Source organism: Bufo gargarizans, chromosome 2 (assembly GCF_014858855.1).
Source record: "Bufo gargarizans isolate SCDJY-AF-19 chromosome 2, ASM1485885v1, whole genome shotgun sequence".
Classification (NCBI taxonomy): domain Eukaryota; kingdom Metazoa; phylum Chordata; class Amphibia; order Anura; family Bufonidae; genus Bufo; species Bufo gargarizans.
The window spans coordinates 654,534,368-654,560,658 of NC_058081.1; the positions used below are offsets into that span (position 1 = coordinate 654,534,368).

General features: G+C 48.3%; 1 long non-coding RNA gene across 1 annotated transcript in view; it reads right to left on the bottom strand.

The window, feature by feature from the left end:
- The window catches only part of LOC122928920, a 40,288-nt gene that overhangs the window by 7,919 nt on the left and 6,078 nt on the right, over nt 1-26,291 (bottom strand). Inside the window, exon 2 of the long non-coding RNA XR_006387938.1 lies at nt 24,942-25,011. This is a non-coding gene — a long non-coding RNA (uncharacterized LOC122928920). The remainder of the gene's footprint in view (nt 1-24,941; nt 25,012-26,291) is intronic.

Below are 26,291 nucleotides of genomic sequence, written 5' to 3' on the forward strand. Positions count from 1 at the left end.
TATATGTATCTATACAGGAGAGAACTGGAGGAGGTAAAGCAGAGGATCAGTATATACTGCTCACTATATATATGTATCTATACAGGCGAGAACTGGAGGAGGTAAAGCAGAGGATCAGTATATACTGCTCACTATATATATGTATACAGGTGAGAACTGGAGGAGGTAAAGAAGAGGATCAGTATATACTGCTCACTATATATATGTATACAGGCGAGAACTGGAGGAGGTAAAGCAGAGGATCAGTATATACTGCTCAATATATATGTATCTATACAGGCGAGAACTGGAGGAGGTAAAGCAGAGGATCAGTATATACTGCTCACTATATATATGTATCTATACAGGAGAGAACTGGAGGAGGTAAAGCAGAGGATCAGTATATACTGCTCACTATATATATGTATCTATACAGGCGAGAACTGGAGGAGGTAAAGCAGAGGATCAGTATATACTGCTCACTATATATATATGTATCTATACAGGAGAGAACTGGAGGAGGTAAAGCAGAGGATCAGTATATACTGCTCACTATATATATATATATATATATATGTGTGTGTATCTATACAGGAGAGAACTGGAGGAGGTAAAGCAGAGGATCAGTATATACTGCTCACTATATATATGTATCTATACAGGAGAGAACTGGAGGAGGTAAAGCAGAGGATCAGTATATACTGCTCACTATATATATGTCTATACAGGAGAGAACTGGAGGAGGTAAAGCAGAGGATCAGTATATACTGCTCACTATATATATGTATCTATACAGGAGAGAACTGGAGGAGGTAAAGCAGAGGATCAGTATATACTGCTCACTATATATATGTATCTATACAGGAGAGAACTGGAGGAGGTAAAGCAGAGGATCAGTATATACTGCTCACTATATATATGTATCTATACAGGAGAGAACTGGAGGAGGTAAAGCAGAGGATCAGTATATACTGCTCACTATATATATGTATCTATACAGGAGAGAACTGGAGGAGGTAAAGCAGAGGATCAGTATATACTGCTCACTATATATATGTATCTATACAGGAGAGAACTGGAGGAGGTAAAGCAGAGGATCAGTATATACTGCTCACTATATATATGTATCTATACAGGAGAGAACTGGAGGAGGTAAAGCAGAGGATCAGTATATACTGCTCACTATATATATGTATCTATACAGGAGAGAACTGGAGGAGGTAAAGCAGAGGATCAGTATATACTGCTCACTATATATATGTATCTATACAGGAGAGAACTGGAGGAGGTAAAGCAGAGGATCAGTATATACTGCTCACTATATATATGTATCTATACAGGAGAGGAACTGGAGGAGGTAAAGCAGAGGATCAGTATATACTGCTCACTATATATATGTATCTATACAGGAGAGAACTGGAGGAGGTAAAGCAGAGGATCAGTATATACTGTCCTCACTTAATATATGGATATTATACAGGGCGAGAACTGGAGGAAGGTAAAGCAGAGGATCATATATATGCATCACTATCTATCTAATGTAATCTAGAGCCTGAGACTGGAGGAGGTAAAGCAGAGGATCAGTATATACTGCTCACTATGATTAATGTATACTAGTAGCAGTAGGAACTGGAGGAGGTAAAGCAGAGGATCAGTATAGTACTGCTCACTATATATATTATCTATACAGGAGAGAACTGAGGAGGGTAAAAGCAGAGGATCAGTATATACTGCTCACTATATATATGTATCTATACAGGAGAGAACTGGAGGAGGTAAAGCAGAGGATCAGTATATACTGCTCACTATATATATGTATCTATACAGGAGAGAACTGGAGGAGGTAAAGCAGAGGATCAGTATATACTGCTCACTATATATATGTATCTATACAGGAGAGAACTGGAGGAGGGTAAAGCAGAGGATCAGTATATACTGCTCACTATATATATGTATCTATACAGGAGAGAACTGGAGGAGGTAAAGCAGAGGATCAGTATATACTGCTCACTATATATATGTATCTATACAGGAGAGAACTGGAGGAGGTAAAGCAGAGGATCAGTATATACTGCTCACTATATATATGTATCTATACAGGAGAGAACTGGAGGAGGTAAAGCAGAGGATCAGTATATACTGCTCACTATATATATGTATCTATACAGGAGAGAACTGGAGGAGGTAAAGCAGAGGATCAGTATATACTGCTCACTATATATATGTATCTATACAGGAGAGAACTGGAGGAGGTAAAGCAGAGGATCAGTATATACTGCTCACTATATATATGTATCTATACAGGAGAGAACTGGAGGAGGTAAAGCAGAGGATCAGTATATACTGCTCACTATATATATGTATCTATACAGGAGAGAACTGGAGGAGGTAAAGCAGAGGATCAGTATATACTGCTCACTATATATATGTATCTATACAGGAGAGAACTGGAGGAGGTAAAGCAGAGGATCAGTATATACTGCTCACTATATATATGTATCTATACAGGAGAGAACTGGAGGAGGTAAAGCAGAGGATCAGTATATACTGCTCACTATATATATGTATCTATACAGGAGAGAACTGGAGGAGGTAAAGCAGAGGATCAGTATATACTGCTCACTATATATATGTATCTATACAGGAGAGAACTGGAGGAGGTAAAGCAGAGGATCAGTATATACTGCTCACTATATATATGTATCTATACAGGAGAGAACTGGAGGAGGTAAAGCAGAGGATCAGTATATACTGCTCACTATATATATGTATCTATACAGGCGAGAACTGGAGGAGGTAAAGCAGAGGATCAGTATATACTGCTCACTATATATATGTATCTATACAGGAGAGAACTGGAGGAGGTAAAGCAGAGGATCAGTATATACTGCTCACTATATATGTATCTATACAGGAGAGAACTGGAGGAGGTAAAGAGAGGATCAGTATATACTGCTCACTATATATGTATCTATACAGGAGAGAACTGGAGGAGGTAAAGCAGAGGATCAGTATATACTGTCACTATATATATGATCTATACAGGCGAGAACTGGAGGAGGTAAAGCAGAGGATCAGTATATACTGCTCACTATATAATTGTATCATACAGGGAGAACTGGAGGAGGTAAAGCAGAGGATCAGTATATACTGCTCACTATACTATATGTACTATACAGGGAGAAACTGGGAGGTAAAGCAGAGGATCAGTATACTGCTCACTTATATATGTATCTATACAGGAGAGAAACTGGAGGAGGTAAAGCAGAGGATCAGTATCTACTGCTCACTACTATATATGTATCTATACAGGAGAGAACTGGAGGAGGTAAAGCAGAGGATCAGTATATACTGCTCACTATATATATGTATCTATACAGGAGAGAACTGGAGGAGGTAAAGCAGAGGATCAGTATATACTGCTCACTATATATATATGTATCTATACAGGAGAGAACTGGAGGAGGTAAAGCAGAGGATCAGTATATACTGCTCACTATATATATGTATCTATACAGGAGAGAACTGGAGGAGGTAAGCAGAGGATCAGTATATACTGCTCACTATATATATGTATCTATACAGGAGAGAACTGGAGGAGGTAAAGCAGAGGATCAGTATATACTGCTCACTATATATATGTATCTATACAGGAGAGAACTGGAGGAGGTAAAGCAGAGGATCAGTATATACTGCTCACTATATATATATGTATCTATACAGGAGAGAACTGGAGGAGGTAAAGCAGAGGATCAGTATATACTGCTCACTATATATATGTATCTATACAGGCGAGAACTGGAGGAGGTAAAGCAGAGGATCAGTATATACTGCTCACTATATATATGTATCTATACAGGAGAGAACTGGAGGAGGTAAAGCAGAGGATCAGTATATACTGCTCACTATATATATGTATCTATACAGGAGAGAACTGGAGGAGGTAAAGCAGAGGATCAGTATATACTGCTCACTATATATATGTATCTATACAGGAGAGAACTGGAGGAGGTAAAGCAGAGGATCAGTATATACTGCTCACTATATATATGTATCTATACAGGAGAGAACTGGAGGAGGTAAAGCAGAGGATCAGTATATACTGCTCACTATATATATGTATCTATACAGGAGAGAACTGGAGGAGGTAAAGCAGAGGATCAGTATATACTGCTCACTATATATATGTATCTATACAGGAGAGAACTGGAGGAGGTAAAGCAGAGGATCAGTATATACTGCTCACTATATATATGTATCTATACAGGAGAGAACTGGAGGAGGTAAAGCAGAGGATCAGTATATACTGCTCACTATATATATGTATCTATACAGGAGAGAACTGGAGGAGGTAAAGCAGAGGATCAGTATATACTGCTCACTATATATATGTATCTATACAGGAGAGAACTGGAGGAGGTAAAGCAGAGGATCAGTATATACTGCTCACTATATATATGTATCTATACAGGAGAGAACTGGAGGAGGTAAAGCAGAGGATCAGTATATACTGCTCACTAATTATATGTATCTATACAGGCGAGAACTGGAGGAGGTAAAGCAGAGGGATCAGTATATACTGCTCACTATATATATGTATCTATACAGGAGAGAACTGGAGGAGGTAAAGCAGAGGATCAGTATATACTGCTCACTATATATATGTATCTATACAGGAGGAGAACTGGAGGAGGTAAAGCAGAGGATCAGTATATACTGCTCACTATATATGTATCTAACAGGAGAGAACTGGAGGAGGTAAAGCAGAGGATCAGTATATACTGCTCACTATATATATGTATCTATACAGGGAGAGACTGGAGGAGGTAAGCAGAGGATCAGTATATACTGCTCACTATATATAGTATCTCATACAGGAGAGAACTGGAGGATGTAAAGCAGAGGATCAGTAATACTGCTCACTATATATAGTATACAGGCGAGAACTGGAGGAGGTAAAGCAGAGATCAGTATATACTGCTCACTAAATATGTATCTATACAGGAGAGAACGGGAGGAGGGTAAAGCAGAGGATCAGGTATATTACTTGTCACTATATATATGTATCTATAAAGGAGAGAACTGGAGGAGGACACAGAGGATCGATATACTGCTCACTATGATATGTATCATTACAGGAGAGATCTGGAGGAGGTTTAATAAAGCAGCGGATCAGTTTAGACTGCTCACTATATATATGTATTAACAGGCGAGAAATGGAGGAGGTAAAAGCAGAGATCAGATATACTGCTCTACTAAAATATGTATACAGGCGAGGAACTGAGGAGGTTGTAAAGCAGAGGATCAGTATATACTGCTCACTTATTATTATGTATACAGCGCAGGATGAACTGGAGGAGGTAAAGCAGAGGATCAGTATATACTGCTCACTATATATCTGTATCTATACAGGAGAGAACTGGAGGAGGTAAAGCAGAGGATCAGTATATACTGCTCACTATATATATGTATCTATACAGGAGAGAACTGGAGGAGGTAAAGCAGAGGATCAGTATATACTGCTCACTATATATAATATATATATATGTATCTATACAGGAGAGAACTGGAGGAGGTAAAGCAGAGGATCAGTATATACTGCTCACTATATATATGTATCTATACAGGAGAGAAACTGGAGGAGGTTAAAGCAGAGGATCAGTATATACTGCTCACTATATATATGTATCTATACAGGAGAGAACTGGAGGAGGTAAAGCAGAGGATCAGTATATACTGCTCACTATATATATGTATACAGGCGAGAACTGGAGGAGGTAAAGCAGAGGATCAGTATATACTGCTCACTATATATGTATCTATACAGGAGAGAACTGGAGGAGGTAAAGCAGAGGATCAGTATATACTGCTCACTATATATATATATATATATATATATATGTGTGTATCTATACAGGAGAGAACTGGAGGAGGTAAAGCAGAGGATCAGTATATACTGCTCACTATATATATGTATCTATACAGGAGAGAACTGGAGGAGGTAAAGCAGAGGATCAGTATATACTGCTCACTATATATATATATATATATATATATATATATATATGTGTGTATCTATACAGGAGAGAACTGGAGGAGGTAAAGCAGAGGATCAGTATATACTGCTCACTATATATATATGTATCTATACAGGAGAGAACTGGAGGAGGTAAAGCAGAGGATCAGTATATACTGCTCACTATATATATACAGTTGCAAGAAAAAGTATGTGAACCCTTTGGAATTATCTGGATTTCTGCACAAATTGGTCATAAAATGTGATCTGATCTTCATCTAAGTCACAACAATAGACAATCACAGTCGGCTTAACCTAATAACACACAAATAATTACATGTTACCATGTTTTTATTGAACATTCACAGTGCAGGTGGAAAAAGTATGTGAACCCCTCGACTAATGACATCTCCAAGAGCTAATTGGAGTGAGGTGTCAGCCAACTGGAGTCCAATCAATGAGATGAGATTGAGGTGTTGGTTACAGCTGCCCTGCCCTATAAAACACACACCAGTTCTGGGTTTGCTTTTCACAAGAAGCATTGCCTGATGTGAATGATGCCTCGCACAAAAGAGCTCTCAGAAGACCTACGATTAAGAATTGTTGACTTGCATAAAGCTGGAAAGGGTTATAAAAGTATCTCCAAAAGCCTTGCTGTCCATCAGTCCACGGTAAGACAAACTGTCTATAAATGGAGGACGTTCAGCACTGCTGCTACTCTCCCTAGGAGCGGCCGTCCTGTAAAGATGACTGCAAGAGCACAGCGCAGACTGCTCAATGAGGTGAAGAAGAATCCTAGAGTGTCAGCTAAAGACTTACAAAGTCTCTGGCATATGCTGACATCCCTGTTAGCGAATCTACGATACGTAAAACACTAAACAAGAAGTGGATTTCATGGGAGGATACCACAGAGAAGTCACCTGCTGTCCAAAAAAACATTGCTGCACGTTTACAGTTTGCACAAGAGCACCTGGATGTTCCACAGCAGTACTGGCAAAATATCCTGTGGACAGATGGAACCAAAGTGGAGTTGTTTGGAAGAAACACACAACACCATGTGTGGAGTGAAAGAGGCACAGCACACCAACCTCAAAACCTCATCCCAACTGTGAGGTATGGTGGTGGGGGCATCATGGTTTGGGGCTGCTTTGCTGCGTCAGGGCCTGGACGGATTGCTATCATCGAAGGAAAAGATGAATTCCCAAGTTTATCAAGACATTTTGCAGGAGAACTTAAGGCCTCTGTCCACCAGCTGAAGCTCAACAGAAGATGGGTGCTGCAACAGGACAACGACCCAAAGCATAGAAGTAAATCAACAACAGAATGGCTTAAACAGAAGAAAATCCGCCTTCTGGAGCGGCCCAGTCAGAGTCCTGACCTCAACCCGATGGAGATGCTGTGGCAGGACCTCAAGAAAGCGATTCACACCAGACATCCCGAGAATATTGCTGAACTGAAACCGTTCTGTAAAGAGGAATGGCCAAGAATTACTCCTGACCGTTGTGCGCGTCTGATCTGCAACTGCAGGGAACGTTTGGTGGAAGTTATTGCTGCCAAAGGAGGTTCAACCAGTTATTAAATCCAAGGGTTCACATACTTTCTCCACCTGCACTGTGAATGTTTACATGGTGAGTTCAATAAAAACATGGTAACATTTAACTCTTTGTGTGTTATTAGTTAAGCCGACTGTGATTGTCTATTGTTGTGACTGAGATGAAGATCAGATCACATTTTATGACCAATTGGTGCAGAAATTCATGTAATTCCAAAGGGTTCACATACTTTTTCTTGCAACTGTATTTGTATCTATACAGGCAAGAACTGGAGGAGGTAAAGCAGAAGATCAGTATATACTGCTCACTATATACAGTACAGACCAAAAGTTTGGACACACCTTCTCATTCGAAGAGTTTTCTTTATTTTCATGACTATGACAATTGTAGATTCACACTGAAGACATCAAAACTATGAATTATCACATGTGGAATTATATACATAACAAACAAGTGTGAAACAACTGAAAATATGTCCTATTCTAGGTTCTTCACAGTAGCCACCTTTTGCTTTGATTACTGCTTTGCACACTCTTGGCATTCTCTTGATGAGCTCCAAGAGGTAGTCACCTGAGATGGTCTTCCAACAGTCTTGAAGGAGTTCCCAGAGATGCTTAGCACTTGTTGGCCCTTTTGCCTTCACCCTGCGGTCCAGCTCACCCCAAACCATCTCGATTGGGTTCAGGTCCGGTGACTGTGAAGGCCAGGTCATCTGGCGCAGCACCCCATCACTCTCCTTCATGGTCAAATAGCCCTTACACAGCCTGGAGGTGTGTTTGGGGTCATTGTCCTGTTGAAAAATAAATGATGGTCCAACTAAACGCAGACCGGATGGAATAGCATGCCGCTGCAAGATGCTGTGGTAGCCATGCTGGTTCAGTATGCCTTCAATTTTGAATAAATCCCCAACAGTGTCACCAGCAAAGTACCCCCACACCATCACACCTCCTCCTCCATGCTTCACGGTGGGAACCAGGCATGTAGAGTCCATCCGTTCACCTTTTCTGCATCGCACAAAGACACGGTGGTTGGAACCAAAGATCTCACATTTGGACTCATCAGACCAAAGCACAGATTTCCACTGGTCTAATGTCCATTCCTTGTGTTCTTTAGCCCAAACAAGTCTCTTCTGCTTGTGGCCTGTCCTTAGCAGTGGTTTCCTAGCAGATCTTCTACCATGAAGACCTGATTCACACAGTCTCCTCTTAGCAGTTGTTCTAGAGATGTGTCTGCTGCTAGAACTCTGGGTGGCATTGACCTGGTCTCTAATCTGAGCTGCTGTTAACCTGCGATTTCTGAGGCTGGTGACTCGGAGGAACTTCTCCTCCGCAGCAGAGGTGACTCTTGGTCTTCCTTTCCTGGGGCGGTCCGCATGTGAGCCAGTTTCTTTGTAGCGCTTGATGGCTTTTGTGACTTGGGGACACTTTCAAAGTTTTCCCAATTTTTCGGACTGACTGACCTTCATTTCTTAAAGTAATGATGGCCACTCGTTTTTCTTTACTTAGCTGCTTTTTTCTTGCCATAATACAAATTCTAACAGTCTATTCAGTAGGACCATCAGCTGTGTATCCACCTGACTTCTCCACAACGCAACTGATGGTCCCAACCCCATTTATAAGGCAAGAAATCCCACTTATTACACCTGACAGGGCACACCTGTGAAGTGAAGACCATTTCAGGTGACTACCTCTGGAAGCTCATCAAGAGAATGCCAAGAGTGTGCAAAGCAGTAATCAAAGCAAAAGGCGGCTACTGTGAAGAACCTAGAATATGACATATTTTCAGTTGTTTCACACTTGTTTGTTATGTATATAATTCCACATGTGATAATTCATAGTTTTGATGCCTTCAGTGTGAATCTACAATTGTCATAGTCATGGAAATAAAGAAAACTCTTTGAATGAGAAGAAGGTGTCCAAACTTGTGGTCTGTACTGTATATATATATATGTCTATACAGGAGAGAACTGGTGGAGGTAAAGCAGAGGATCAGTATATACTGCTCTCTCTCTCCATATATATAGAAGCACTGTGTATGACACCGATATGGCGGCACTGTTATGAAAGCACTGTGTAGGACACTGATATGGCGGCACCGTTATGGAAGCACTGTGTATGACACCAATATGGCGGCACTGTTATGGAAGCACTGTGTAGGACACTGATATGGCGGCACCGTTATGGAAGCACTGTGTATGACACTGATATGGCGGCACTGTTATGGAAGCACTGTGTATGACACTGATATGGCGGCATTGTTATGGGTGCACTGTGTATGACACTGATATGGCGGCATTGTTATGGGTGCACTGTGTAGGACACTGATATGGCGGCACCGTTATGGAAGCACTGTGTAGGACACTGATATGGCGGCATTGTTATGGGTGCACTGTGTATGACACTGATATGGCGGCACTGTTATGGAAGCACTGTGTAGGACACTGATATGGCGGCATTGTTATGGGTGCACTGTGTAGGACACTGATATGGCAGCACCGTTATGGAAGCATTGTGTAGGACACTGATATGGCGGCATTGTTATGGACCGAGATGTCCGTCACGGGTGTTGTTCTTTCATACAGCAGTCAGTCGATCCAGATGGGGTTCAACTCTTATTTGTAATCCAATCCAATAAGATATCTCAGGGGACGGCCTCAAAACATCTCCCGGACAAGACAATCCTCACACATGGTCTCAGGATCTGGCCTCAACTTAGATTCTGACCCTCCCTGTACAAAACAGCAACTAACTACCACACCCAACTTCTTCACTTTGTATTCTCATCATGTGCCTTTCCCTTTAATTGATAATAATGTGGGGTTTAATGAAATGGATAGTGGTGAAGATGACATTTTTCCTTTGCAGGTCTTAGAAGGAGAAAATGTCCCCGATTTGGAAGTATCTAGAGATACCTTCGGTACTGAGCAATTGAGAGACCTCCTACTCTGGTCAATGCATAAGAACGTGTTCCCGTGATAAATGGCGGACCACAGGAACCAGAAGCCGACCAGCATTGTGCAATGAATGGTGATCTCGTGCACAGGATTATCAGGGCAGCTTCTGGTACCAAAGTCATACCGACATATGGTACTTGATCTGCCAAAGGTTTTAGTGGCCTGGGGTATATGAGGAAGTAAAGAACTACTGTGAGTCACGCCCCTGAAAAGTGCCCCAATGTCACATTTTCATAGCCCCTGGTGCCTCTTCCCATCACTGAAGTGCCATTCAAGAGAATTCCTATGGATTTGGTGGGTCCCATTGTCAAGTCTGCTAGGGGACACAGTACGTTTTGGTTGCGTTAGATTATGCCACCTGTTACTCTGAAGCTGTGCCTTCAAAAAAACATGGCTTCCAAGGATAGTGATTGATGTTATACTGTATGTTCTCCAGCTCAGGGATCCCTAAAGAAATCATCGCTGACCAGGGAACTTCTTTAGGTCGCAGGTGATGAAAGAACTCTGCAGAGAGTGTTTAAAATCACAGACATCTGTACCTCCATATCGCCCTCAGACAGACAGGTTGGTCGAGAGGTTCAACAAGACCCTGAAGCAGATGCTGAAAAAGGTAGTAGAGAAGGACAGCCAGGACTGGGACTACTTGCTACCTACCTCATGTTTTCCATCGGAGAGGTGCCCCAAGATTCTACAGGGTTTTCTCCCTTTGAGTTAGTTTATGGGGCAAGGATTGCTAGATATTGGCGAGGAGACATGTGAGGCTTCTCCATATAAATTTGGCACAGATGTAAGACTGGATAGTGACCGTGATGCTTGTTGTCAAAGAGCATCTGCAAAGAGTTATAACAGATCTGCCAGGCTGAGGAGCTGCAATCCAGGAGTCCTCATCTTAGTGCCCACGGTAGAAAGTATGTTCCTGGCAAAGTGGCAGGGTCTCTACGAGAAGGTGGGTGACAAGAACTACAAGGTGTACCAACCAGACAGGAGAAAACCCCTCCAGATGTATCATGTGAATCTGATCAAGCTGTGGAAAAAACTAGAATCGGTGGCCAAACAAACTAGGGTTAGTGAGGTGCTGCAACTAAAAAAAATAGGAAATTCTCTGTCAATGCACCAACAGCAGGAGGTAAAGGAGTTCCTGCAGGAAAACAGAAGGAGGTTTTCTGACCAACCAAGCCAGACACACGTGATAAAACACCACATTAAAACTGAACCTAAGGTGACACTGAAGCCATACAGGACACCAGAAGCATGCAGAGAGGAGGTAAAGGCGCATGCTTGATCTAGGGGTCATTGAAAAATCTACCAGTGAGTGGTCGAGCCCCACTGTACTAATCCTGAAGCCCAAGGGGACTTGGAGGTTCTGTAAGGACTTCAGAAAATTAAATGAGGTATCCAACTCTGATGCGTACCAGATACCTAGAGTAGATGAACTGATTGAGAGTTTTGATAAGGCACATCTCAGCATGGGTTATTGGCAGATACGTTGGATGAGGCCAAGGAGAAGACGGCATTCTCCACTCCAGAGGGGCTGTTCCAATATGTAGTGATGTCTTTCAGTTTACATGGAGCCCCTGTTACATTCCAGGGGTTGATGGACCTAATCTTGAGGCCACATAATAATTACGCCGCTGCTTACTTTGATGATGTGGTAATTTTTTGTTCCGATTGGAAAATTCACCTCTGGAAAGTACAGGCCCGTGATGGACTCCATAAGGGATGCGGGCCTAACCATAAACCCTGAGAAGTGTGCAGTGGGTCTAGAGGAAGCAAGACACCTGGGCTACATTATTGGTTAAACCCCAGTGGAGACCATCAAAACTGGCCTAGGCCCTTGACAAAGAAACAAGTCAGGGCATTTCTGGGCATCACTGGACACTACCAGAGGTTCGTACCAACTTTTATCTCGATCGCAGCTTCAGTGACTTAACAAAAGGCGGTAAGTCAGAATCGGTGAAGCGAACTCCAGAGGCAGAGAAGGATTTTCAGAGTCTAAAGTGAAGGTTTAGGAAAGAGTTCCTGGGTCAGACTGTTGCGTCTGATCTAGGCTTGGGAGCGGTCCTGTCACAGGTGGTAAATGGGGAGGAACATCGGGTAATGTAGTCGAGCAGAAAACTGACCCCATCAGAGCTAAACGAGGCCACAGCGGAACGAGAATGTTTGGCCATCGAGTGGGTGCTGGAGTCTCTACAATTTGATCTGGTGGGTAGGAAGTGTTAACAGACCATGCTCCTCTGGCCTGGATGGAGCAAAACAAGGAGAGAAAGGCAAGAGTGACCAGGTGGTTGCTCTCCCTGCAGAATGTTAGTTTCAGGGTGGAGCATAGGCCGGGGAGATTGCAGGGAAACGCTGATGCATCATCCAGAGTGGAGCATAGGCCGGGGAGATTGCAGGGAAACGCTGATGCATCATCCAGAGTGGAGCATAGGCCGGGGAGATTGCAGGGAAATGCTGATGCATCATCCAGAGTGGAGCATAGGCCGGGGAGATTGCAGGGAAACGCTGATGCATCATCCAGAGTGGAGCATAGGCCGGGGAGATTGCAGAGAAACGCTGATGCATCATCCAGAGTGGAGCATAGGCCGGGGAGATTGCAGGGAAACGCTGATGCATCATCCAGAGTGGAGCATAGGCCGGGGAGATTGCAGGGAAACGCTGATGCATCATCCAGAGTGGAGCATAGGCCGGGGAGATTGCAGGGAAACGCTGATGCATCATCCAGAATGGAGCATAGGCCGGGGAGATTGCATCATCCAGAGTGGAGCATAGACCGGGGAGATTGCAGGGAAACGCTGATGCATCATCCAGAGTGGAGCATAGGCCGGGGAGATTGCATCATCCAGAGTGGAGCATAGACCGGGGAGATTGCAGGGAAACGCTGATGCATCATCCAGAGTGGAGCATAGACCGGGGAGATTGCAGGGAAACGCTGATGCATCATCGAGAGTGGAGTGTGGCGAAAGCCACTTCGCCACGGTGTTTTGGAGCGGGCTGTTTGCCCGCCTCCTGCCCCAGGATTATGGCCCATACTAACTTTGAAGGAGAAGACAGACCGGCCGCACAGCTTAAATCTGTGGAACTGTTTTGGGCAGAAAAGCCATGCTTGCGGCCGGCCAAATGTGACTTCCATGGAATTCGGGAACCCCTGCTCAGATCTGGGTGATTGTTGGATATGTTGTTCACCCAGATCAGAGCTATCCATGGATGTATAAATTATGGGGATATGTGGGGTTTTGGGGCATTTTCTGTGTTTGGGGGAAAAATGTGTGTTTTCTGCCTGTGAGTGATTAAGTTAGCCCATTGTGTTTGATAATTGTATTTTGTGGATTGCGTCTCTGTGTTAGTTAATTGCGTCACAGACAAGGCTCATTGTATTTTGTTGATTGTGTTACAGACAGAGGGAAGGGGGTTTTGTGTACAATTGCTGGGAAGGTTCAATACTGTAAATGCACGTGATTGGCTAAAATATAAACTGTCACAGCCTTTTACAAGGGCCCCAGGGGGAGGGTCCCTTGCTAGGAGACCTGCATAAAAGGCTGGAAAATAACCCATTAAAGGGCTCTGCTGGACCTCAAAACGAAGTGTCGTCTCGTTCTTGGGGGAATTGGGTTGTATGCTGATTGCCAGGAGTGTAAGCCGATTGTATGCTTTTCCTGTTCCGCGGTTTCCAGGATGCGTGTAGTTTGCAGTTCGGCAGACTGGTGCTTGCAGTAGCTGCCTGTGCATGGAAAGGAGGATATCGTCTGAACGGAGTTGTGTGCTGAACGGTCCGCTACAATTGGTGGCAGCAACGGGATCATTCTCACGGCCCAGAAGGACAGCTACAAGGCAACACCAGTTCCTGGATTACAAACTGAGGGCAACGCTAGTACCCGTACAGCGCCCCTATCTACAAAGGAACCTAAATCAGCAGAGCAAGCATGGAGCCCTGCTACACTCAGGAGGAGTTGGATAGAGAGGTGAATTGGGTGCTGTCTCTCTTGGGACCCAACCCTGCGGAGGGCCTCGTGCAGATCGTGAAGTGGAGGATCAGAGAGTACCTACAGGCCATGGCAGCAGTGGACAGGGGGGAGATACCCCAGCAGCCGAGCAAGTTCCCGGGAGCTGAAGATGCTGTCCTTGCTCCCCAGCGGCAGTGTGAGTTACAGGGAGATGAAGGTGCCGTCCTACCTCCCCAACAGCCGAGTATTGTATTGGGAGCAGAGACAACCGGTCTCTCTCTCCAGCGGCAGTGTGTACCCTTAGGAGAGAAGACAGTTGGTCCCTCTCCACAGCAGCCAAGTGATCCACAGGGAGCTGAAGGTGCTGGCCTTCCTCCCCAGCGGCAGTGTGTCCTGCAGGGAGCAGAGATAGTTGGTCTCTCTCCACAGCAGCCATGTGATCCTCAGGGAGCTGAAGGTGCTGGCCTTCCTCCCCAGCGGCAGTGTGTCCTGCAGGGAGCAGAGATAGTTGGTCTCTCTCCCCAGCAGCCAAGTGATCCACAGGGAGCTGAAGGTGCTGGCCTTCCTCCCCAGCGGCAGTGTGTCCTGCAGGGAGCAGAGATAGTTGGTCTCTCTCCCCAGCAGCCAAGTGATCCACAGGGAGCTGAAGGTATCGTCCTTCCTCCCCAGCGGCAGTGTGTCCTGCAGGGAGCAGAGATAGTTGGTCTCTCTCCCCAGCAGCCAAGTGATCCACAGGGAGCTGAAGGTGCCGTCCTTCCTCCCCAGCGGCAGTGTGTCCTGCAGGGAGCAGAGATAGTTGGTCTCTCTCCCCAGCAGCCAAGTGATCCACAGGGAGCTGAAGGTATCGTCCTTCCTCCCCAGCGGCAGTGTGTCCTGCAGGGAGCAGAGATAGTTGGTCTCTCTCCCCAGCAGCCAAGTGATCCACAGGGAGCTGAAGGTGCCGTCCTTCCTCTCCAGCGGCAGTGTGTCCTGCAGGGAGCAGAGATAGTTGGTCTCTCTCCCCAGCAGCCAAGTGAGTCCCAGGGAGCTGAAGGTATCGTCCTTCCTCTCCAGCGGCAGTGTGTCCTGCAGGGAGCAGAGATAGTTGGTCTCTCTCCCCAGCAGCCAAGTGAGTCCCAGGGAGCTGAAGGTATCGTCCTTCCTCCCCAGCGGCAGTGTGTCCTGCAGGGAGCAGAGATAGTTGGTCCCTCTCCACAGCAGCCAAGTGATCCACAGGGAGCTGAAGGTATCGTCCTTCCTCCCCAGCGGCAGTGTGTCCTGCAGGGAGCAGAGATAGTTGGTCTCTCTCCCCAGCAGCCAAGTGATCCACAGGGAGCTGAAGGTATCGTCCTTCCTCCCCAGCGGCAGTGTGTCCTGCAGGGAGCAGAGATAGTTGGTCTCTCTCCCCAGCAGCCAAGTGATCCACAGGGAGCTGAAGGTGCTGGCCTTCCTCCCCAGCGGCAGTGTGTCCTGCAGGGAGCAGAGATAGTTGGTCTCTCTCCACAGCAGCCAAGTGATCCACAGGGAGCTGAAGGTATCGTCCTTCCTCTCCAGCGGCAGTGTGTCCTGCAGGGAGCAGAGATAGTTGGTCTCTCTCCCCAGCAGCCAAGTGATCCTCAGGTAGCTGAAGGTGCCGTCCTGACTCCCCAGCGGCAGTGTGTCCTGCAGGGAGCAGAGATAGTTGGTCTCTCTCCCCAGCAGCCAAGTGATCCACAGGGAGCTGAAGGTGCCGTCCTGACTCCCCAGCGGCAGTGTGTCCTGCAGGGAGCAGAGATAGTTGGTCCCTCTCCACAGCAGCCAAGTGATCCACAGGGAGCTGAAGGTATTGTACTTCCTCCCCAGCGGCAGTGTGTCCTGCAGGGAGCAGAGATAGTTGGTCCCTCTCCACAGCAGCCAAGTGATCCACAGGGAGCTGAAGGTGCTGGCCTTCCTCCCCAGCGGCAGTGTGTCCTGCAGGGAGCAGAGATAGTTGGTCTCTCTCCCCAGCAGCCAAGTGATCCACAGGGAGCTGAAGGTATCGTCCTTCCTCCCCAGCGGCAGTGTGTCCTGCAGGGAGCAGAGATAGTTGGTCTCTCTCCCCAGCAGCCAAGTGATCCACAGGGAGCTGAAGGTGCTGTCCTTCCTCCCCAGCGGCAGTGTGTCCTGCAGGGAGCAGAGATAGTTGGTCCCTCTCCACAGCAGCCAAGTGATCCACAGGGAGCTGAAGGTGCTGGCCTTCCTCCCCAGCGGCAGTGTGTCCTGCAGGGAGCAGAGATAGTTGGTCTCTCTCCACAGCAGCCAAGTGATCCACAGGGAGCTGAAGGTATCGTCCTTCCTCCCCAGCGGCAGTGTGTCCTGCAGGGAGCAGAGATAGTTGGTCTCTCTCCCCAGCAGCCAAGTGATCCACAGGGAGCTGAAGGTGCTGGCCTTCCTCCCCAGCGGCAGTGTGTCCTGCAGGGAGCAGAGATAGTTGGTCTCTCTCCCCAGCAGCCAAGCGATCCACAGGGAGCTGAAGGTATCGTCCTTCCTCCCCAGCGGCAGTGTGTCCTGCAGGGAGCAGAGATAGTTGGTCTCTCTCCCCAGCAGCCAAGTGAGGCCCAGGGAGCTGAAGGTGCTGGCCTTCCTCCCCAGCGGCAGTGTGTCCTGCAGGGAGCAGAGATAGTTGGTCCCTCTCCACAGCAGCCAAGTGATCCACAGGGAGCTGAAGGTATCGTCCTTCCTCCCCAGCGGCAGTGTGTCCTGCAGGGAGCAGAGATAGTTGGTCTCTCTCCCCAGCAGCCAAGTGATCCACAGGGAGCTGAAGGTATCGTCCTTCCTCCCCAGCGGCAGTGTGTCCTGCAGGGAGCAGAGATAGTTGGTCTCTCTCCCCAGCAGCCAAGTGATCCACAGGGAGCTGAAGGTATCGTCCTTCCTCCCCAGCGGCAGTGTGTCCTGCAGGGAGCAGAGATAGTTGGTCTCTCTCCCCAGCAGCCAAGTGATCCACAGGGAGCTGAAGGTGCTGTCCTTCCTCCCCAGCGGCAGTGTGTCCTGCAGGGAGCAGAGATAGTTGGTCTCTCTCCACAGCAGCCAAGTGATCCACAGGGAGCTGAAGGTATCGTCCTTCCTCCCCAGCGGCAGTGTGTCCTGCAGGGAGCAGAGATAGTTGGTCTCTCTCCCCAGCAGCCAAGTGATCCACAGGGAGCTGAAGGTGCTGGCCTTCCTCCCCAGCGGCAGTGTGTCCCTGCAGGGAGCAGAGATAGTTGGTCTCTCTCCCCAGCAGCCAAGTGATCCACAGGGAGCTGAAGGTATCGTCCTTCCTCCCCAGCGGCAGTGTGTCCTGCAGGGAGCAGAGATAGTTGGTCTCTCTCCCCAGCAGCCAAGTGAGTCCCAGGGAGCTGAAGGTGCCGTCCTGACTCCCCAGCGCCAGTGTGTATTCATGGGAGAAGAGACAGTCGGTCCTCTCCCCCAACAGGGACCAGAAGTACCGGAGGTCGCGGACCTCATAGACTGGTCCTGGGAGGACTCCCAGCAGGCAAGGGGAGATGGGACCGAAGTCTCTCTACCAGCCCTACAGGGATGCTGGGCAGTCGGCCCAGATCTCCAGCGGCAGTGTGAGTACCAGGAGGAGGAGGTAAGCCATCCCTACCCTCCACAGCTGACCCCTACCGAGGTACTGAGGTCAGTAGAGGAGCCGTTAGCTTCCTCTGACCCCCTTCCCAGCAGAAGAGCTGGCATCTGGGCAGAGCGCCGCTGGCCTCTGCCCTAACTTTCCCTTTGTCACCGGGCAGGACTATACCCCGATTGCTCCAGCGGAAGTGCTGGCAACTGGGCAGAGCACAGTTGGCCTCTGCCCTTCTTTGTCCCCTTGTCCCAGGCTTGTCTACCTGCAGGTCCCCCCAGCTGAAGCGCTGGCACCAGGGCAGAGTACCGCCTGGTCTCTGCTCACTCAGCGACCCACAAAGCCAAGAGACCAGTGCCCAACACAGCCATGTTGAAGCCATGGGACCGAAACAAGCTACAAAATTCCCCGGGTGCAGTAACCAAGTGTTGGGGGGGACTGCACTGCAGATTGTATATTATTGTGGGGGGGCTGCCTTATTGATTGTAATTTACTGTGGGTGGGTGACTCGACTAACTCAGGCACTGACCGACAGAAGGTCAGCTACCTGGTTAGTCTCCCCCCGAATGGGAAGATATGTGGCGAAAGCCACTTCGCCACGGTGTTTTGGAGCGGGCTGTTTGCCCGCCTCCTGCCCCAGGATTATGGCCCACACTAACTTTGAAGGAGAAGACAGACCGGCCGCACAGCTTAAATCTGTGGAACTGTTTTGGGCAGAAAAGCCATGCTTGCGGCCGGCCAAATGTGACTTCCATGGAATTCGGGAACCCCTGCTCAGATCTGGGTGATTTTTGGATATGTTGTTCACCCAGATCAGAGCTATCCATGAATGTATAAATTATGGGGATATGTGGGGTTTTGGGGCATTTTCTGTGTTTGGGGGAAAAATGTGTGTTTTCTGCCTGTGAGTGATTAAGTTAGCCCATTACGTTTGGTAATTGTATTTTGTGGATTGCGTCTCTGTGTTAGTTAATTGCGTCACAGACAATGCTCATTGTATTTTGTTGATTGTGTTACAGACAGAGGGAAGGGGGTTTTGTGTACAATGGCTGGGAAGGTTCAATACTGTAAATGCATGTGATTGGCTAAAATATAAACTGTCACAGCCTTTTACAAGGGCCCCAGGGGGAGTGTCCCTTGCTAGGAGACCTGCATAAAAGGCTGGAAAATAACCCATTAAAGAGCTCTGCTTGACCTCAAAACGAAGTGTCGTCTCGTTCTTGGGGGAATTGGATTGTATGCTGATTGCCAGGAGTGTAAGCCGATTGTATGCTTTTCCTGTTCCGCGGTTTCCAGGATTCGTGTAGTTTGCAGTTCGGCAGACTGGTGCTTGCAGTAGCTGCCTGTGCATGGAAAGGAGGATATCGTCTGAACGGAGTTGTGTGCTGAACGGTCCGCTACATGGAGCATAGGCCGGGGAGATTGCATCATCCAGAGTGGAGCATATGCCGGGGAGATTGCATCATCCAGAGTGGAGCATAGGCCGGGGAGATTGCATCATCCAGAGTGGAGCATATGCCGGGGAGATTGCAGGGAAACGCTGATGCATCATCCAGAGTGGAGCATAGGCCGGGGAGATTGCAGGGAAACGCTGATGCATCATCCAGAGTGGAGCATAGGCCGGGGAGATTGCATCATCCAGAGTGGAGCATAGGCCGGGGAGATTGCAGGGAAACGCTGATGCATCATCCAGAGTGGAGCATAGGCCGGGGAGATTGCAGGGAAACGCTGATGCATCATCCAGAGAGGAGCATAGGCCGGGGAGATTGCATCATCCAGAGTGGAGCATAGGCCGGGTAGATTGCAGGGAAACGCTGATGCATCATCCAGAGAGGAGCATAGGCCGGGGAGATTGCAGGGAAACGCTGATGCATCATCCAGAGTGGAGCATAGGCCGGGGAGATTGCAGGGAAACGCTGATGCATCATCCAGAGAGGAGCATAGGCCGGGGAGATTGCATCATCCAGAGAGGAGCATAGGCCGGGGAGATTGCAGGGAAACGCTGATGCATCATCCAGAGAGGAGCATAGGCCGGGGAGATTGCATCATCCAGAGTGGAGCATAGGACGGGGAGATTGCAGGGAAACGCTGATGCATCATCCAGAGTGGAGCATAGGCCGGGGAGATTGCATCATCCAGAGTGGAGCATAGGCCGGGGAGATTGCAGGGAAACGCTGATGCATCATCCAGAGTGGAGCATAGGCCGGGGAGATTGCAGGGAAACGCTGATGCATCATCCAGAGTGGAGCATAGGCCGGGGAGATTGCAGGGAAACGCTGATGCATCATCCAGAGTGGAGCATAGGCCGGGGAGATTGCATCATCCAGAGTGGAGCATAGGCCGGGGAGATTGCAGGGAAACGCTGATGCATCATCCAGAGTGGAGCATAGGCCGGGGAGATTGCATCATCCAGAGTGGAGCATAGGCCGGGGAGATTGCAGGGAAACGCTGATGCATCATCCAGAGTGGAGCATAGGCCGGGGAGATTGCAGGGAAACGCTGATGCATCATCCAGAGTGGAGCATAGGCCGGGGAGATTGCATCATCCAGAATGCTCTGTGTGATGGCTGAACGAGCCCAACCTGAGGCGATCTGAAGTGCGACTTCTGGGATCATTACTAGGGAATAAAATCAGAAAGCCTGGGAAGGTACCTGCTAGCGCTCTGAGCCCGATTAACCCTGTGTGAACTGCGCTGTACCTGCCTAATTAGCGCCCTGACGGGCAGGTGTTAGTTTTGATGTTTTTTGTGCTGCGTCGTCAGCCATATGGCCGTTAGCTTGGATGCCACGAATTGTGCTGCGCTGAGAAGATAAACGAATCAGAAATCACAGAAAAAGACACAAAACACCTGCACGATACTGAACATACGGACGTGCGCGGCTTCATTAATAAAAGGAAAACCACGAAAAATAAGGCGCCACTACAATAGATGCAAACATTATATACCGACTAAGGCTACGTTCACACTAGCGTTTTACTGTTCCGGTACTGAGATCCGTCAAAGGGGATCAATACCGGAAAAACCGCTTACGTTTTGTCCCCATTCTTTGTCAATGGGGAAAAAACTGAACAGAACCGAGAGCTCCAAAATGCATTCCGTTCTGTTTAGTTGCGTTCCCAGACCGGAGAGAAAACCGCAACATGTTGTAGTTTGCTTTCCGTCCTGGGATGCGGAGCAAAACGGATCCGTCCTGGCACACAATGCAAGTCATGGGGACGGATCCGTTTTCTCTGCCACAATAGAAAACAGATCCGTCCTCCATTGACTCCGTCTGGGCGATGTTACAGATAACACAACCGGATCCGTTCATAACGGACGCAGACGACGGTTGTGTTATCAGTAACGGAAGAGATGATGCTGAACCCTGCCGGATCCAGTAACGCCAGTGCGACAGTAGCCCAAGCCCTCACTCTGATATAATAAAATCGGAGACTCACAGCCAATATATTCTGATGAAAACACATCTGTGCCCACCTACCCGCGCCAAGGTGGTCTCAGTCAGGCAGGTCCTACTCTAAACCTACCTATGCCGTTGGGCATCTACATTCAGGAGAGCAGACCCTGCACATATAGTCACCTCTGTGTGCATCCAGCAACCGATGAGGGGGGGTGCCCACCACAGCGATATGTACCACCTAATCATGGGGGCCCGCTCAGCTATATGTACCACCTAATCATAGGCACCCGCACAGCTATATGTGCCACCTAATCATGGGCGCCCGCACAGCTATATGTACCACCTAATCATGGGGGTCCGCACAGCTATATGTACCACCTAATCATGGGCGCCCGTACAGCTATATGTACCACCTAATCATGGGGGTCCGCACAGCTATATGTACCACCTAATCATGGGGGTCCGCTCAGCTATATGTACCACCTAATCATGGGGGCCCGCTCAGCTATATGTACCACCTAATCATGGGGGTCCGCACAGCTATATGTACCACCTAATCATGGGGGTCCGCACAGCTATATGTACCACCTAATCATGGGGGTCCGCACAGCTATATGTACCACCTAATCATGGGGGCCCGCACAGCTATATGTACCACCTAATCATGGGAGCCCGCACAGCTATATGTACCACCTAATCATGGGCGCCCGCACAGCTATATGTGCCACCTAATCATGGGCGCCCGCACAGCTATATGTACCACCTAATCATGGGGGTCCGCACAGCTATATGTACCACCTAATCATGGGGGCCCGCTCAGCTATATGTACCACCTAATCATGGGGGCCCGCTCAGCTATATGTACCACCTAATCATGGGGGTCCGCACAGCTATATGTACCACCTAATCATGGGGGTCCGCACAGCTATATGTACCACCTAATCATGGGGGTCCGCACAGCTATATGTACCACCTAATCATGGGGGTCCGCACAGCTATATGTACCACCTAATCATGGGGGTCCGCACAGCTATATGTACCACCTAATCATGGGCGCCCGCACAGCTATATGTACCACCTAATCATGGGGGTCCGCACAGCTATATGTACCACCTAATCATGGGGGTCCGCACAGCTATATGTACCACCTAATCATGGGCGCCCGCACAGCTATATGTACCACCTAATCATGGGGGTCCGCACAGCTATATGTAGCACCTAATCATGGGGGTCCGCACAGCTATATGTACCACCTAATCATGGTGGTCCGCACAGCTATATGTACCACCTAATCATGGGCGCCCGCACAGCTATATGTACCACTTAATCATGGGCGCCCGCACAGCTATATGTACCACCTAATCATGGGGGCCCGCACAGCTATATGTACCACATAATCATGGGCGCCCGCACAGCTATATGTACCACCTAATCATGGGCGCCCGCACAGCTATATGTACCACCTAATCATGGGGGTCCGCACAGCTATATGTACCACCAAATCATGGGCGCCACACAGCTATATGTACCACCTAATTATGGGAACCCGCACAGCTATATGTACCACCTAATCATAGGGGTCCGCACAGCTATATGTACCACCTAATCATGGGCGCCCGCACAGCTATATGTACCACCTAATCATGGGCGCCTGCACAGCTATATGTACCACCTAATCATGGGGAACGCACAGCTATATGTACCACCTAATCATGGGCGCCCGCACAGCTATATGTACCACCTAATCATGGGCGCCTGCACAGCTATATGTACCACCTAATCATGGGGGCCCGCACAGCTATATGTACCACCTAATTATGGGGGTCCGCACAGCTATATGTACCACCTAATCATGGGGGCCCGCACAGCTATATGTACCACCTAATCATGGGCGCCCGCACAGCTATATGTACCACCTAATCATGGGGGTCCGCACAGCTATATGTACCACCTAATCATGGGCGCCCGCACAGCTATATGTACCACCTAATCATGGGGGTCCGCACAGCTATATGTACCACCTAATCATGGGGGTCCGCACAGCTATATGTACCACCTAATCATGGGCGCCCGCACAGCTATATGTACCACCTAATCATGGGCGTCCGCACAGCTATATGTACCACCTAATCATGGGCGCCCGCACAGCTATATGTACCACCTAATCATGGGCGCCCGCACAGCTATATGTACCACCTAATCATGGGGGCCCGCACAGCTATATGTACCACCTAATCATGGGGGCCCGCACAGCTATATGTACCACCTAATCATGGGGGTCCGCACAGCTATATGTACCACCTAATCATGGGGGCCCGCACAGCTATATGTACCACCTAATCATGGGGGCCCGCACAGCTATATGTACCACCTAATCATGGGCGCCCGCACAGCTATATGTACCACCTAATCATGGGGGCCCGCACAGCTATATGTACCACCTAATCATGGAAGCCCACACAGCTGTATGTACCACCTAATCATGGGCGCCCGCACAGCTATATGTACCACCTAATCATGCGGGCCAGTACAGCTATATGTACCACCTAATCATGGGGGCCCGCACAGCTATATGTACCACCTAATCATGGGAGCCTGTGGTGGGGATAAAGTGCACAAAAATGCTGCTCCCAGAAGCGCTTGGACTTTTAACCCCCGAAGTCTGTCATTGCTGACCCCGTGACAAGTACACAGTCCTTCACAGTGTGTATGATATATACAGTATGTGGTAAAGTTAGTAAGATGTATGATATGTATGATATGGGCGTGTGTTTTTATATACAGTATATATTATAGATTTGCTCCCCCGGTAGCTCGCACTCAGCGCTTCGTGCCTCCTGATAAAGGCTGAGGTTCGGCTGGTGTCCTGCAGGGGGCGCTCCTCCGACTTTCCTTGATGTCCATCCTGCTATGTAGATGGTCTCATGTCTGGATTCAGCTGGAAGATCAGACCGGATCACAGCGATGCCGAAGGGACTCATTACTGTCCACAAGGTGCTTCTGACCCCGACCACAGCGGTGAGACAGGTGGGTGGCACCACTTACCTCTCCCCGACCACAGCGGTGAGACAGGTGGGTGGCACCACTTACCTCTCCCCGACCACAGCGGTGAGACAGGTGGGTGGCACCATATACCTCTCCCTGACCACAGAGGTGAGACAGGTGGGTGGCACCACTTACCTCTCCCTGACCACAGCAGTGAGACAGGTGGGTGGCACCACTTACCTCTCATTTCCTGATAAAACCCAGCATGGCCAATCTAACCAAACGCAGAGACCCAGGATCGCCCGGCAGACCCCATGCAGGTCAGCGGTGGGATCTGCCCCCAGCAGAGCGAGGTCCGGCCAAAATCAAGGCTGCGCGAGTCTGTGCTGGGAATAAAGGGAAATGTGGCATCGGTATAGGACCGACTCCTCACACCGGGAACAGGACCTCCCCCAGGGTATGTACCCCCTCCCCCAGGGAATATACCCCCTCCCCCAGGGAATAGACTTCCCCCTGTTGGGGAGATGCAGAATTTCACCTTCTCGTTGGCCACTCTTACCCGTCAGTACAAATCCGGCGAGGACTGCGAAGCGGCTTCCAGACATGGCTGCGTCCTCCAAGATCTGATCCTAAGGAGCAAGAGAGAAGACGCGTTGGACATGGTTATATATGGACGCCACATACTTCACACTACAAGGAGCTTTTTGGTCAGTTAACCCCTAAAGAACCTGGTCGATAGTTACCTTCAGGATATTATTTTGTTTTGGCAAAAGGGGACAGAGAGTTTGGGTGACAGAGGGAAATATTGACTGTGGCATTGAAGGAGTTAAAGAGATGTGACTGGAGTTATGTCTGATCCCGGACGTTAGAGTGACCGCCTCGTTCCCAGAATATAACGGTACGGCATGAACCCCACAGACACCTGTAACTGGCATTATGGGACGACGCGAGTCGGGTTAGCATTTATGGCACGGCTCACATCTGGTTGCACTGCAGAAGCACCGAAGGTCTCCCTGAACCTGCCAGCCTGGGGCCCGATCACACCACACCGCCCTCCAGGTGGCAAGTCTATCAGATTGGTGGCACTACCCCCCGAAACAATCTGATCCTCAAAGATATCCAGCAGGGTCATCCACCCCCATGAACAGCACTCAATAGATGTTGGGGAACACCCGAAAACTTTCACTACTCTACAAGGTGCAATGACGCCATATGAGAAATTATGACATCACTGCACAATACATGATGACATCACTGCACAAGAAATGACATCACTGCACAAGAAATGATGACATCACTGCACGAGAAATGATGACATCACTGTACGAGAAATGATAAAATCACTGTACAAGATACGATGACGCCCGTCTACAAGACACAATGACGCCCGTCTACAAGAGAAGACCCCACTGTACAAGCCACCATGAGGTAACTGCAATATGTCAAATATGTTAAAAGTCAGTTGAAATCAAAACCCACTTATAACTGTGACTAATGTCAGCATGAGATAGTAGATGGAGAGCAGACCCTGCGCACACCAGCAGATCGGCGGGGGTCCCGGGAGGTAAAGAGGACCTCCTTCACCTACAGAGATAGTAGATGGAGAGCAGACCCTGTGCACACCAGCAGATCGGCGGGGGTCCCGGGAGGTAAAGAGGACCTCCTTCACCTACAGAGATAGTAGATGGAGAGCAGACCCTGTGCACACCATCCTATCTCTGTAGGTGGTCCTTTTTACCTCCCGGGACCCCCGCCAATCTGCTGGTGTGCACAGGGTCTGCTCTCCATCTACTATCTCTGTAGGTGAAGGAGGTCCTCTTTACCTCCCGGGACCCCCGCCGATCTGCTGGTGTGCACAGGGTCTGCTCTCCATCTACTATCTCTCTAGGTGAAGTGAAGGTTGTCCTTT